This window comes from Dioscorea cayenensis, chromosome 14 (assembly GCF_009730915.1).
Source record: "Dioscorea cayenensis subsp. rotundata cultivar TDr96_F1 chromosome 14, TDr96_F1_v2_PseudoChromosome.rev07_lg8_w22 25.fasta, whole genome shotgun sequence".
NCBI lineage: Eukaryota > Viridiplantae > Streptophyta > Magnoliopsida > Dioscoreales > Dioscoreaceae > Dioscorea > Dioscorea cayenensis.
The window spans coordinates 10,354,392-10,369,977 of record NC_052484.1 but is presented as its reverse complement, the minus strand read 5'-3'; positions in this window follow the sequence as shown (position 1 = coordinate 10,369,977).

The window sequence follows — 15,586 nt, the reverse complement described above, 5'->3', positions numbered from 1 at the left end:
AGGGAAATGAAAGATGAAGAAATGTCTGATGCAAATATGAAAATACACACTTGTCGGATGGTCACTGAAGCAAGATGAGATCCCGCACCCGAACAAGAACAGCCGGGACCTGTTACAAGATCCTGTAGAAGAGCAGCAGATTCCCTAAATGGAGAAGAAGGTTCCAGCCATGTGCCACCACATAAGGAGCAAGGGATAGGGACTAGCCTTCCACCACTCCATATACCAAGGAAACACAAAGAAGCACATCCTCTAAATGAAGAAGAAGAGGATGAACATGTCTTTGTTCCTCAAAAGGGACACCGTGAGACTGAATATCAAAGACTCAATGACAACATGGCAATGGTGATGGGGTAAATGTTACAAATGCAGAAATAAATCAAAGTCCTAATGGAAAATTGACCTGAACAAGTAGGAAGATCGAGGAGTCCAACTCGACGGCCGAGAGAAACTCTTTGGCCAGTTGAGCAAGGGGTAACTCCACGGTTCCCTAAGGAGAATGTGCAGAGGTCGAGAAGTCCAACACCTCATCCAAAGGAAACCTTCAGGCCAGTAGAACATGGGGGAACCTTTTACGTTCCCGTTCAGGAACAATCGGCTGTAATGACTCGGGAAGAGATACAGCGAATGGTAGTTGTTGAATTAAATCAAGCCAAGGGAATTGAGACATTTGCAAATGGAGACAAGCCATATCCCAGCTACCACCACCTGGTGTCTTACCCCAAGGGATATAATGTTCTTAAATTCAAGCAATTTACTAGGATTGGCAATCCTGACCAACATTTGGCTCATTTTGTGACGGCTTGTGGAGATACAAGTGCGAAATCGTCACTACTTCTCAGACAATTCTCTATAAGTCTCACAGGAGTAGCATTTGAAAGGTATGCAAATCTGTAACCTTAGTCGATTCAAACATGGCAGCAGTTAAAAGATGCATTTCGAGTACGGTTTGAGGGCATAAGTGACAAAATCACAATTGCTGACCTCGCAGCCACTCGTCAAAATAAAGATGAAAAAGTAGTCAATTACATTATGAGATAGAGGAAGTTGATCATTAAATGTGAACAACCACTTGATGAGCAGCAGGCAGTGGGTTTACTGCTCGAAAACATTGATAGTTGGATGTCACCTTTCCTAAGTACATCTGGCATCACTACATTCCAAGGCTTAATCTCACAAGCTACGAAATTGGAAAGGACCAACCTGAAGGTGTTGTCCAATTTCCAGACCCCCTCAAGGAATGATAGAGACTAATCCAAGAAGACAGAAGGTATTAAGTATACTGCTACAATCTTCAATGTTAAGAAAGGGAAAAGCATGGTGGAGCCCCATAAGCCAGAACAAGCTAAGGCACCTAACTTAGGTAGCGCTGACAATGAGTCAAGACCTCTTTCTTCCTTGAAGGATAGGATGAATAAGAAGTATTCCTTCAGAAGAGATAAAGTACATAAAATCTTCAAAGATGGTTTGAGAGAAGGTCTACAGCTCCCTGAATGCAAAAGACTTGAAGAACAAAGCAAGACAGATCATCCCAATTACAGTCCATATCATAGGGTGTTGGGACATACAATAGAAGATTGTTATGTTTTCAAGGACTGGACCGAGCGATAATACCAAGAGGGCAAAATCACACTCTCAAAGAATGTCTTATTCGAGCAACTAGCTGAACATACACTCTATGTGACTACCCTAAACCCAGAGGAGTCATTTCAAAGGGAAGTCACAGTGGCTGGTAACAAAGTGATATTTACATCGACAGAAGATGACAAACCTTGTGCTGTTCCATAAGAGTTATGGGAAGTATTTATATCCAAAAGATCAATAAAGATGTTAAAGAAGTTGGTTGAACTGCCAGGGATCATTTGGAAATGCTCTCAGCAACCTCATAAAGGTCACCAGATAAAACAGTTAAAGAAGAACAACAAGAAAAGAAAGCAAAAGCATGAACAATCAAAGCACAAGAAATCCATTATTGAGGAGTATATAGAGACTCTTGAAGAATATGAACAGAAGGAAAGAGTTCTAATTACCCTTAGAGATTATTTTCCTGAAAAAGTGAAAGAATTACTCGGGGAATTAACTGAGAAAATTAAAAATGAAGAAGATGTGCAAGTGGAGACTTGCAGGGTTATTTCAGGAGGGGAACCTCTATATAACCCAGAAGATGATGACGAATATGATAGCTTCTCTGAGCCAGAAGAGTCATATGATCGTTACGGCAGGCCCTATGTCAGTAAGAAGCAGAGAAAAAAGATAGCATTCAGGGAGAGAGTAAAGAAGGCGAACGCCAAGCTCTTGGAGCCCTACCCACAAGTAAAAGAACCATATTACACCCCGAAGAACCCAAAATATAAGGTCTTGAGGAAATTCATGCCTGCTGAAGACATCCCTGCTTTCATTCAAAGGGTGACAGAGGAGTCAACTAATAGGCTACGACAGTTACATATTGAAGATGTTGACTGGGATGAATCTGGGACATATCCTCCAGAATCATCAGGACAAAATTTTGTCTCAGAAGTCGTGGATTCTCCAGCTATTGCTAAAGCAACAAATGTTAAACAAAAATTTATCAAAAAAGATAAAAGGAAAGAGCTCTTTAATCAAGCTATAGAAAATGGATTGGATTTGCCTAAACCCAAAAAACGTCGAGTGATGCATCTTGATAGTCATCCAAACTACTGCCAATATCACCGGCTTGCAGGACACACCATAGAAGAATGCCACGCTTTCCAAAAATGGTTGCAAGGACAGGTTTCTTTGGGAAATTTGATACTCACAGAGGATTACTTTGAAGAAAGAGGTGAATGTTATGCCATAGTTGCTCATGATGATTCAGAAGATGAGCTAAACTTCCCAGAGGAGGAAGATAAGGCACCACAATGGGTACATCAGATAAAGCTTAGAACTGGGAAGGAACTTCAACTAAGACAGGTTCCCAGTTCAAATAATCGAGATAAAGGGAAGATGATTGAAGAAGAGAATGGTTCCCCCAAAAAAACCCTCGAAAAAGTCAAACTACAACATTTTGGCACATTTGAAGAAAGTCCCAGCACTCCTTAGTATGTATGATGCATTGATGATGTCAGCTGAACTCAGGGAGTCTTTAATACATGCCCTATAAAATCTTGAGGACTATCAAGCATACTTCACCGAGGTTAACATGAAAGAAGCCCTGTATGCATCCCATGCATCTTCAGTGTCCTTCACAGTTTTGATTGATCCAGGGTCTTCTTTGAATTTAATGACCCTCAACACTCTTCGAGCATTGGCTCTTGAAATATGTCACTTATCTTCGGAGAAGATCATCATCCAGGGTTTCAATCAGCACAGCTAAAAGGCATTGGGATCGATCACTCTCCCCCTCAAATTTTGAAAAATATCATCTAACATGAAATTCCATGTAATTGACGCTGATACTTCCTATAAAGCCCTCTTAGGAAGGCCATGGATTCATGAAAACCAGTTGGTTCCTTCAACACTACATCAATGCACAAAGTATTTGGTGGATGGGGAAGAGTTCAGAATTGATGGAGAGATCCAACCCTTTGGCATCCATGAAATACACTATGAGGATGCGAGGTATTATCTTAACACATCCAAATCAACCAAAGGGGGCAAATTGCCACGCCCAGAAGAAGAGTCTTTGATCAAGATGGCCAAAACTACTCCTATGCTCCAGAAAAAGAACCAGCGCCACCTCACTTTGGTAGCGACACTAAGTTATCAGAAGATGAGAGTGATGCAAATATATACCAAAGTAAGGGTCAAGTTGAAAGATCTACTGAAGAAAATGCATTGTACATTACCAAGATTCCTGATAGGCTATACAAATCCCTGGATGACTTGAATGTAAATATAGTTGAGCATCTAAAGACATTTTATGTGTCAGCTCGACATGAAAAGGAAAGAAGTATTTTCTTTTATAAGGACAAAAGCAAAAAGATCTTGAATGATGATATCCTAAATATTGAAGAAATAGAAGATGATGAAGCTCAACCCATAAACTTCCCAAGTCATTACTCCAACAAGCTCAGGACAATAGTTGATAGATTTGGGAGCAAAATCAAGTGGTCAAGGAGCCCACATCAGAGCTTTCATAGATTGTGGCATCCTGCACAGATAGACAAGAAAGGAATAGACTATTCTGAGTTTTTCGGGCACTCATGTTACATGGTAACATTGCAGAAGGAGGAAGAGAAATAAAGATGAATAATGCACCACTCGAACTACAAGACGGGGGGCAAGCAACAATAGATGAGTTGGTTGAAATCGACTTGGGAAGCCATGATGACCCAAGACCGACTTTCCTAAGTGCACAACAATCAGAAGAAGAAAAAACATCATTCAAGGCTCTCTTGAAGGAGTATATTGACTGCTTTGCTTGGAACTATAATGAAATGCCAGGGTTAGATGATGAGGTAGCTGTTCACATACTGGCCATTGATCCTAATGCTACTCCAGTTAAACAGGCACCAAGGAAGATGAAGTTTGACTTGGAAGAAAAGGTGATAGAAGAGACAAAAAAGCTGATTGAAGAAAATTTTATCAGAGAAGAGAAATACCCTGATTGGATAGCTAGCATAGTCCCTGTGAAAAAGAAGAATGGGCAAATACGGATATGTGTAGACTTCGAGGACCTACATAAGGCATGTCCCAAGGATGATTTTCCCCTCCCAGTTATGGAGCTCATGATCGACAACACCTCAGGGTACGAGATGTTCTCCTTAATAGATGGATATTTTGGATATAATCAAATTAAAATGCATCTGGAGGATCAAAAGAATACTACTTTCCGAACACCCATAAGCATTATTGCTATAGGATAATGCCATTCGGACTGAAGAATGAAGGATCGACATATCAAACAGCTATGACCAGAATATTTGATGATTTAATTCACAAGGTTGTCGAATGCAATGTGAATGATCTTGTGGTTAAAACAAATTCCAAAGACAAGCATCTTGATGATCTGAGGAAAGTTTTCACACGCCTCAGAAAATACAAGTTGAAAATGAATCCCATGAAGTGTGCTTTTGGAGTCCTCTCCAGGAAATTCTTAGGCTTCATTATGAGGCATCGGGGAATAGAGATAGATCTCTCCAAGATAAAGGCAATCCTAGAAATGCCTCATCCTAAGACACTGAAGCAGCTGCGCTCTTTCCAAGGGCGTTTAGCATATATCAGGAGGTTTATCTCCAACCTCTCTGGAAGATGCAAGCCATTATCTAAAATGGTCAAGAAAAATGCTACTTTCAAATAGGATGATGACTGTCAGAGAGCATTCGAGGACATTAAATAGTACTTGCTGAATCCACCAGTGCTGGCAGGCCCGATTCATGGAAAGCCTCTAATCTTATATACTGCCGCATTGGAATTGTCTTTGGGAGCTATACTGGCCCAGAATAATGAAGAAGGCAAAGAAAATGCATTATATTACCTTAGCAGGATATTGGTAGGAGCTGAGAGTAAATACACGCCAATTGAAAAGTATTGCCTAGCTTTGGTATTTGTAGTCAAGAAGTTGAGACACTACTTGCTAGCGCATAAAGTAATACTTATATCAAAAATAGATCCACGCAAATACCTTATGACGAGGCCGTTGCTTACAAGAAGATTAGCAAAATGGGCACTGATTCTGATGGAATTTGACATAACATATACTCCATAGAAGACTATTAAAGGATAGGTACTGGCAGACTTTCTAGCAGCACATCCTCTCCCCAATGATTCACCACTTAATCTTGATCATCCTGATGAAGAGACACTAATGGTGGAAGAAGCAAGGTGGTGGCTATACTTTGATGGAGCGTCATCTATAAAACCGGCACTTATGTTCCAAATTCCAGAAATTAAAGCTGGGATAGGACTCATGTTAGTCACACCAGAAGGGGGATCCTCAGATATGCTCTTTGCCTCACGAAGCCATGTACAAACAATGAGGCAGAATATGAAGCTCTCATAGCTGGTTTGGAACTGGTAATCAAAATGGGGATCCAAGACATACACATATTTGGAGACTCACAACTCATTATCAAGCAAGTCAAAGGAGACTATAAGATATACAAACCTGAACTTCTTAAATATTATAAGAAAGTCAAAAATCTAATGAAGAAAATCCCCCAAGTGCAATTGAGGAGGGTTTCAAGGTCAGAAAATGGAGAAGCTGATTCTTTGGCGAAAGTAGCCAAGGAGCTGGCGAATCCAAATTATGAAGAAATCCATATAACCATAAGAAATAGAAGACCCATTAGTACGATCCCCGATGAAGTCGAAGAGGAAAGTACTGGGGGCAATGCGGAAGTCTTCACTCTCGAAATGCCAAAGGAAGATTGGAGGCAACCGTTCATATAATATTTGAAATATGATAAACTCCCTGAGGATAAATCAAAAGGTCTTCAGATAAAGTGAAGAGCCCTAAGATTCACCTTCATAAATGATATATTATACCGCAGATCATATGATCAACTGCTTCTGTGGTGCCTCTCATATGAAGAAGCCCAAGAGGTTATGCATGATGTGCATTCCAGGATATCTAATGCGCACCAATCCGGACCCAAGATGTGACTCAAGATCAAGCGCTTAGGGTATTACTTGCTAACCATGGTTGGAGATTGCATCAATTATGCTAGAAAGTGCCATCTATGTCAGATACATGAAGATTTTATTCATCAACATCCAAATCCTTTACACCCCACAGCCTCCTCATGGCCCTTTAAGGTTTGGGGCACAGATGTAATCGGTCATATTGAACCACCATCATCATCGGGACATCGGTTCATATTGGCTGTAATAGATTATTTCTCTAGATGGGCATAAGCAATCCCGCTGATAGAAATCAAGACTGAGAATGTCCTCAAATTCTTCAGGGAAAACATCTTATATAGATTTGGGACTCCAATAAGAATTATTTCAGACAACGGCCCCTCCTTCAGAAGCTTCAAGGTTTGGAGATTCGCACAACATCATAAATAGATTGGAGATATACCTCCATCTACAGCGCCAGAGCAAATGGATTGGCAGAAGCATTCAATAAAACCCTGAGATACTATGGGCATATTGCACTACCTATAGGACTCCGATACAATGCAAGACTCCCTGAGATACTATGGGCATATTGCACTACCTATAGGACTCCGACACAATGCACACCATATTCTTTGGTATTTGGAACTGAAGCGGTCTTACCTCTTGAAATCAAGATACCTTCCCTGATAATGGAATTACAAAATGAAATTTCTAATGAAGATAATGTTCGGCTCCGCTTGGATGAGTTGGACTCTCTTGATGAAAAACGATTAGGGGTACAACAGAATTTTAAAGTCTACAAAGCAAAAATGTCTTAAGCCTACAACAAGATGGCTCATTTTCGGACCTTTACCAAAGGAGAGATGGTCCTTGTTCTCAAAAGACCCATCATCACCAACAAAAAGGCCAGGGGCAAATTCAAAGCAAATTGGGAAGGCCCTTATGTTGTGGAGATTGTCTATGAAGGAGGAGCATATCAACTTATCGACGCCAACGGAGAAAGAACTATGCCACCCATCAACGGTTGTTTCCTAAAGAAGTATTATGTTTAATGTAAAGATGTTTGCCTATGACAGAACGTCTGGTCCCTCATAAGGGTTGACTAGTCATGTACAATTAAATGTATTTCTCGAGGCAAAACATTCATTTTTATGCATTTTTGTATTTAACTCACTTTTGTACTAAAATTCGTTCAATGAAATAAAGAGACATGTGTTTGTCTATGACGGAACGTCCGGCTCCATGTAGACCGGTCATGCACAGTTAAGCGTGCTTCCTGAGGCAAATACATCGGTCCCTGAGATTTTCCAAAAAAAAAAATCAAAAATCAAAAATCAAAATAAAAAAAAATCAAAAATCAAAAATAATAATAATAAGAAAAAAAAAAACACCCTTATGTATGTTAAAGTGTTGAAAGTGGAAGTTTCCTTGATAGTGTTGTTCCAATCAAGGTATTCATTGGGTGACTAAATTATCTTTGATTGCCTTGAAATTTCTTTCAGACGATAAATACATGTTTAGTCTTCAATCTGAATGGTTGGAATTAGATTTGAAGATTACATGATCTATAGAAGAGAGTAGGACTGTGGGCCATGATTCAGGACACCGCTTCTCTACGTTCAATGTTGATCTATGTGTTAATAGGACTATGCCAAAAATTCGGATCGGTCTTTTTATGAAAACTCTAGCCTTGATAATGCTCAATACTAACGGTTATGATTGAGCCTCAAATCCATCAATTATCAAAATAAAATCGCAAATCAAACATGAAATTCATTGATAATTGTCATCACAACATATTCAAGTTCTAGCTCAAGATCAGATGGTCAAAAGAGCTTCAGTCCTTTTGAAATTTTTTCTATATGATCAAGGCGTTCTGATCTTCAATATGAATGGTCACGATTGAATTCTAAGTTCATATGTCTATTATAAAAAAACATTCGGACATCTAGAGGCAGAATCTACCTAAATTCCTGCCCAGCTACCTCATCATCAAGTCAAGCATCACCATATCAAATCATATTCAATTTTAGTGAAAATGTTTATAGTCATTTATAAGGTCCTTATCTCTAAAATGAACGGTGGAGATTGGAATTTGAGCTCATTTGATCATCATAAAAATTTAAGTTCAAAGACCTTGTTTGTCTAGTTCCCTGTTTGCCCATGGTGTTATCAAGTGGATGAATGACTTATAAAATCATTCCAAATGTGGCTGAAAATATTGATAAATACAAGGTCCTCATTCAAAACAAATAATAACCAAAAAAAAAAAAGAAAAAATCAATCATGATTTCAATTCTCCAAGTATTCTATTAAAAACAAAGTTGCATGAGGAAAGAAAAAAAGATAAGGCTTATTCAAATCAAATGTCCATGATCAATGTTTTAAAATCAATTGCTAAATCATAAACAAACTAGAAAAGCAAACTAAGAAAACAAACTAGGAAATCAAAGAAAGAAAGAAGGCTCTTTAATGCCCAATAAATTTCAATAATGATTCTTTTGCTTCCTCCAACTCATCAAGCCATTTTGTGAAAATAGCCATAAGCGGAGTATCTGAGTTTTTTTTCTTGATTCTCAGCAAGCTGTGTCTTGGCCTCATCCAACGCAACTTTAAAATTCACTTGTGTAGGCTCAGAAGCTTCAAACAGGTCCGTTGAATCCACTATCTTTTCACTCAGAGTCTTGATTGGGCCTTGAATCTCACAAAGCTCAGCCTGAAGTTGATGTTCTCTCTTAGCAAGTTTCTGATACTCTTCCTTGTTCGCATTTATGTCATTGGTCCAGTCTGTCCTAAGTTTGTTAAGATGCTCAAGTGCCCAAGTTCTTTCGTGTACACATGCCTTGGCTTGTTGACTATGGATGCAAGCTTGAACATTAGGATCCTCTGAGGCTTCTTTAGCATAGGATGCACATCGAGCGATCTTCTCTATGAAAGGCTCTAGACTGGTCAAATCAATTTTGAAAGGTTCAAAAAGTAATTTTGACTCATTCACTTTGTTGATGATGACTTGGTAGTTGTGATAGTCGAGGGACTTGATATTGTTGATCATCTCGTCTCGCAGGCGTAAAACTCCATTAGGTATATTCTTTGAACCTACAAAGAGAATATACAAATAAATTTTGACCTTTGATAAAAGATAAAAACAAATATATAATAAAAAAAAAGAGAAGAAGGAAAAAAACCTTGGATTTGTTTTGGCAAACTTGTAACCCCGACATCGGCATTAGAGTCACCGCTTTCTAATTCTTCGGTGGGAGTATGAATGTCCTTGGCAATTTCTTGGACATCTAAAAAAAAAAGAAAAAAGAAAATTATATATATATATATATATATATATATATATATATCACGGTGGTTCACACAAAAAGTAAATAAATAAATAAATAAATAATATCTTCGTTCTGCATTGCTGGAGGTGTGGTGTCAACATTGACGTTACCACTATCACGGGACTTGCTCTCAATGTTAGCATTTTTGCTATCGCAAGGTACACTCTCAACATGAGTATTCCCGCCATCACTCTCCATTGAAGAGGGAACATCTTTTATAAAACTTGCCGAAGGAGTTTGACTAAGAGATGAAATACTTTCATCCTTTTGAGGGGCTAAAAAGAAGAACAAAATTGTTATGTGATGAAAATAAAAGAAAAATAAAAAAATATATAAAAAAATAAATAAATAATATTTATAAAAAAAAAACCTTCTTGGATTATTGGCTAGTTCTGTGGGAGCTCATTTTCCAAGGCAACTGATACATCCCCTAACATAAAGAAAATTAAAATAAATAAGGGGCAAAAAAAAGGGAAGAGAAAATGTTGAAGAATGGTTGTCCTTCTTATTGAAATATAATACATGACTTCTCACCTCTCATGCATGAATACATGAATTAGATGGATATTGGATTTATACTACCATGCTTGGTGGACCCCACCATGGGTTTCATATCATTCAAATGCATGATGCATGTTGGCCATGTTACATGTGCATATGACTCAAATCATATAATGAGTTAGGAATAAAATAGATTTATAGGCTTATTCATATTTTTATTACAAAATATTTGCCATGTTGGAACCCCAAAGAAAGAGAATGTATGACACGGTATATGGTAAATAAAAATAAATAAATAAGAATAATAAAAAAAGTTATTGGAAAAAATATGGAATGTTTGGGGAAATTTGCAAATAATAAAAAGGGAATAAAATAAAAAAGGGGGGTTTTATTGCAAAATCAATGGAGAAAAGTGAAGAAAAAAAAGAGTGATATTTGAGGATGTATATATGCAAAAATTATGAAAATATGTAAAAATATGAGAGCTAGAGGGTTTAATGCAAGAAATAATGAAAAATATAAAAATATGGAAGTTTGGGAGTTATTTACAAATTTTGAAGAAATAAGAAGAGGTTAGAGGGCCTGGTGGCATAAATTTTTAAATTCATAGAAATTTAAAGGGTTAATGTGCAAAAATGACATGAGGGCAATACCTTGTAGTGGATTAGGAAGAGCTTCTTCAATCTCCATATTTTCCTCTACTCCAATGTTGTCTTCCATCCCAACATCGTCTCCGACTCCAATGTTCTCTGCGGCACCGACATTTAAATCTTGTGCGTTTACTTGATCTAGATATAAGACGTCATCAAGTTCATTAAAGATGTAAAGATGAAAAAGAAGGAGAAAGAGATATTTCTTACCATGGGAGCTCATGTGCATCTCTAGATCTGATGGGGGAACATCACAAATTCTTGGAGGACTTTGAATAGCCCTAACATTATCTAATGAGGTGTCACGAATTTGTATGCCTATACTGGAAATAAACTTTGAGTCAAAATTTGGACTTTGAGTCAAATAAAAAGAGTGAAATTATAAGATTTAACTTTGAGTTAAAAAAAATAAAAAAAAAATTCAAAAAAATAAAAAATAAAAATAAAAATAAATAATAATAATAATAATTAAAATATCAGAATTTTTGAAAATCGGGAAAAAAAATCAGATTTAAAAAAATCATTGGAAAAAAAATTTTAAAAAAAAATTTTAAAAAGAAAGTTAAAAAAAAAAGAGAAAAAGAAAATCATTGAAAAAAAATAAGAAAGAAAAATTCAAAAAAAGGAGATGGTAAAAGAAAAGAAAAAAAAAATTCAAGATTTTTGAAAATTTTTGTGAAGGAAAAGAAATAAAGGAAAAGTTGGCTTTTGTTTTTGATGGTTCCGGTGGGGGTGTGAAGTGTTAAGTTCACTCAAAAACTCACTAAAAGCAAAAACACTCAGACACAATCAAAGCAAGATAAAGGAGATAAGCAAATTGGTAACCCAGTTCGGCATAACCTTGCCTACATCTGGGGGGCCAGGCCCGGAGAAATAATCCACTAAAAGAGATGTAAGAACAAGGAGTACAACACTCAGTTACTCACTCAATACAAAGAATATCCTCTCAAGATTGCCCGACGGCCACACACTCAACTCTCACCGAAGAGTCTCTCACTGTTTGGCTCCATCCTAAATCTTCGAGCAAGATGTCTTATATAGACGCACCGACGTCTACAAAGTTACCTCTTTTAGAATTCTCCGCGGCTTCCTAACATGGACACCTTCCAAAGTTAGATGTTGCAACACCTAGTTGCAACATGGCCCACCTTACTGAACATGACTGAGTTCAAGCCAGATGCACCCGAATCTGCGACCTTCAACCTCCCGGTTCCTTCAGTCCGCCTCGTAGCAGTTGACTCGACCCGAGCTCCTCCTTCTTGCAGCTGCTTCCTTCCTCACATCACGTCAGAAGGTCTCCCTCTCCCGAGGGACGTGCCCACCAAGGCACACGTGACCATCTCACCGAAGATAACCACCGAAGATCTCCCGATCTTCCTTTCCAAACTTGGCCCAAGTTTGGTCTTCCAAATGATCTTCGTTTGACTCATGGAAATATTGTTACTAAACTTGATCTCATTTTTATCCAAGTTTAGTCTTTAATATCTTCAAGCATGATCTTCAATCATCCATGCTTGGATCTCCAAATCTCTAATCATATCACATGCAATCTTCAATCAATCTCCTCATATGACTAGTCTCCATGAATAGTTCTGCCCATAGATAGCTCTTCAATCTTCCTTCAATATAGTAATGCTAAATATGGTCTTGATGATCTCCTTGGTATGTCTTTACCTTATTTAGTTTGTGTCTTCAAATAGCTTCACACCAAACTAAATCTTTGTGTCTTCAAATAGCTTCATACCAAGTTTAACTTGTGTCTTCTAATAGCTTCACATAATCTTTATGATCTTAAACTCTTGCCAATAATAGAATATTCCTCTCTCTTCAAATAGATCTTTCTAAAAAGGAGCTCTATCAAAGATATGAATAATCATCCCGGATCTTACCAAGGATAGATAATCACATCAAAAATAAAACTTGTCTTTCTAGAAAAGATCCTATAGTCTTGATGCACTTTCCAAAAATAGTTTATCATCACATGATTGTATTGAGAGAAATATCTATAAAATCTTCAATATAGATCTTAATCAAATCTCCACCTTGATCTCCATTAAATGTCATGATAACATCTTTTGCCACATCATCATCCTAGTCATCTTTTCCTTTGATGAGTCACCACATGCCACGTCATCATCCTCTTGCCATGTCACCACTTGGCTTGTCATATAATGCCAATCCTACGTCATCAGACTTAACAGTTTTGTTTTAAAAAAGATACTAATAATAGGAAAAAAAATAAAGAAATAAGTGAATAAATAAAGTTGGCATACTTTCCGCTCTTTGCCACTTTGATGGGACAATTGGGTCAACAGTAGGGTCAATATGATCAATGAATATACTCTTCTTGATAAATCTGTAGCTCCTCGAAGATTGCCCTCGCCCCCTGTCAATGGCTCTCTTGTCTCTAAATTCATCTTGGATCAACAATGAAAGTTTCTGTTGGAAAAAGGCTTCAACAGTTCTCAACCATTTCTATGCATAAACAAGTATAAGTCTCCCTTCTCTGTCATTCTTAGGGATGTAGAATGAGCTAGATGTCTTTTGGCGAGAAAGATGAAGCCATTACCCCACAAGAATCTTGAGAGAAGGAGCCCTCCTGGGAACATCAATGAACGCCGGAGTATGCTGATCGTATCCAAATTGGCGCCTGAATCGGTGTGGATTATAAGGTTCTGCAAAAAGATTTCCTGCACACCGAAGTGGAAGAACTCCACAACAAAAATTCATCACATATTCCATGGTATATAAATCCAATACATAGGGTCCAGTCGGGTATCTGGAATCTCGTACTACCTCGTCATTATGATACATGAACGAGAAAGGGCGAGATATGAAGTTGCTTTCATGTCGGATAGATTTTCTCACATATATAGGACTGACAAACGAAGTTGCGGTGGAGTTCATAAATTGCAACATCTTGGGTATTCTCAGCAACCCAGGGATACTCGAGGTATTGTCATCTATTCTCCTCTTGAGATATATGCTCCGGAAATAATAACACGCCCAAGCATACAAGAAATGAACAGGGAATATTGTGGTAGAGAATCCAGGCCCTCTTCTGTGTTTAGCCATGGCATTTAAGCCTAAGTATAAGCATGCTAGCACTGCAGGAAAAAAACCTACTCTCCTCCCGTGTGCGAGGTTGCATGCCATCATAAAAACTCCTGGTCTAATTACCTTGCGGTCACCCGGCATAATAAAAAAACAAATCCACAGTGCTATGAAAGCAACTAAATCTGCTTTGAAAACAGGTTTTGGAGGGGATTAGAAGCCAACCTATAACGGGAACTATGTCCTAATCTCCTAAAAAATTCCACCCAATCTTCAAAAAATACATCTTTGTCGACGCTTTGTCTAGAGAGCCATTAAAAGACGTCGAAGAGATTTCTTAAAACAGAAAGTTCAGGGTCATATCTTCTGCAAATTGTGTCATTAGGAGATATGACTTCATCATAGATGTGTCCAGTAATTGGAAGTCCTCCCAATTCCTTGATGTCCCATAATGAAATCCCAACTTCTCCGTGTAAGAAGTGCAAAGTATTAGTTTCTGGACACCATAGTTCCACTAATGCTTTATAAAAGTTCATATCAAAATCTTAGCGGGCGACTAAAGCCATATTCCCCCCACCAATTCTGCTTCAGATAACTTCTGGGAGTAGTTATTGACTATGAATTTGGCCCACTCTGCATAATACAGAAGATCAATCAAACTATTTTGGATTAGCTCCCTACCCCTCCATCCCGGGCGATGATTGATGATTTTAGATCCAAGGGTCTCGAATGTCTTCAAATCTTTCACTTCTCCTTCAGGTTTCAAGCAAATTACATCAGTCAGGCCGTCCTCAAACCAATGGTTTGTGGACAATTTGGCAACAGCCATACGTTTTGGATAGCGCTTTATTCACTCTGAGTGCTCTTCTCCTTCATATATGATTGCGGGTTCAGCTTCAAAATCGAAGATAGGAGTATGGCGCATGAAGGCTTGACCTTGGGGGACCTCATTGTAATTTTGGGTCATATCCCAAAAAGGTTGAGAGGTATTGGCCATGACAATGGAAAGGATTAGGGATTCAAACTTCTCTCACTCAAACTCACCAAAGAGAATTTCGTGAGAAAAGTAGGAAGGGGGCATTTGTTTATATAAATAATGTAACATATGTCCTTATCGAACTCAAATCCTAATTTTAATCTTGATTGATTATTTGATTGTCTTGGACTAGAATGCAAATCCTGAGGCAAATTCAAAATGCAAGTTACGAAATTACCACTGAGATCTTGTCTCGAGACAAATAAAAGAATGGAAATTACAAAATTGCCCTTGAGAAACTATCTCGAGGCATAAATGCAAATTACAAGATTGCCCTTGAGAACATATATCTCGAGACAATCTCAAATATTAGGATAGCCCAAATACGCATCTCGAGGCGATCCTAAATTTCATATAGCCAGAGAACAAATCTCAAGGCAACCTGGGAAAGTGTAAATCCCAAAGTACCCCAAACGCATATCTCGAGGCAAATTGAGTTAATTGAATTTAAAAAAACAAAAATAATAAAAATAATAAAAATAATAAAA